This window comes from Thamnophis elegans, chromosome 1 (assembly GCF_009769535.1).
Source record: "Thamnophis elegans isolate rThaEle1 chromosome 1, rThaEle1.pri, whole genome shotgun sequence".
NCBI classification, from domain to species: Eukaryota; Metazoa; Chordata; class Lepidosauria; order Squamata; family Colubridae; genus Thamnophis; species Thamnophis elegans.
The window spans coordinates 133,146,754-133,147,885 of NC_045541.1; positions in this window are offsets into that span (position 1 = coordinate 133,146,754).

The window sequence follows — 1,132 nt, forward strand, 5'->3', positions numbered from 1 at the left end:
GAGGCTGTTATGGACTGGATGCGGGCTAACAAGCTTGTGCTCAACCCAGAAAAGACCGAGTGGCTGCTGTGTTTCCCTCCCAAAGATTCCACCAATATTCCATCTCTCAGGCTGGGGGGTCAAATTCTATACCCCTCAGAGAGGGTTCGCAACTTGGGAGTCCTCCTAGATCCACAGCTATCGTTTGACCACCACCTAACGGCTGTGGCTAGGGGGGCATTCGCCCAGGTTCGCCTGGTGCGCCAGTTGCGACCCTACCTGAATCGGGAGGCACTCACAACAGTCACTCGGGCCCTTGTGACCTCTAGGCTGGAATACTGCAATGTGCTCTACATGGGGCTGCCCTTGAAGAGCATCCGGCGTCTTCAGCTGGTACAGAACGCGGCCGCGCGAGCGATTGTGGGTGCACCGCGGTTCACCCACATAACACCTATCCTCCGCGAGCTGCGCTGGCTACCTGTCGATTTCCGGATGCGCTTCAAGGTGCTATTAGTCACCCATAAAGCCCTGCATGGTAGTGGATCTGGATACTTGAGAGACCGCCTTCTGCCAATTACCTCCCTGCGACCAATTAGATCACACAGATTGGGCCTCCTCCGTATTCCATCGGCCAGCCAGTGTCGGCTGGCAACCACAAGGAGGAGGGCCTACTCAGTAGTAGCCCCGACCCTTTGGAACGAACTCCCCGTGGAGATTCGTACCCTCACCACCGTCCAGGCCTTCCGCACAGCCTTGAAGAACTGGCTAGCCCGTCAGGCCTGGGGACAGAGATAGTTGCCCCTCCCGAATGATGAATGCATGTTGCCTATTGTTTTTTACTACATGTGTCTATGTTATTGTTTGCATTTCCCCCTCCCTGATTTTATGTGAGCCGCCCTGAGTCCCCTCAGGGAAAAGGGCGGCCTACAAATGTCAATAAAATCACTAAAAATCAAAAAATCACTAAAAAAAGTATTATGTTTGCCATTTTGAGTTGTTTATAAAAATAATGAAGGCGGGATATAAACAAGTATGATAATACTTTGATGGGTAGAAAACTAAGTTTCACATGAAACAGTAAACACTAAATCAGCACATTATTTTCCAGCATTTGGCTAATTGCTAATTGTTTTTAATGCAGCCTTTCACTCAA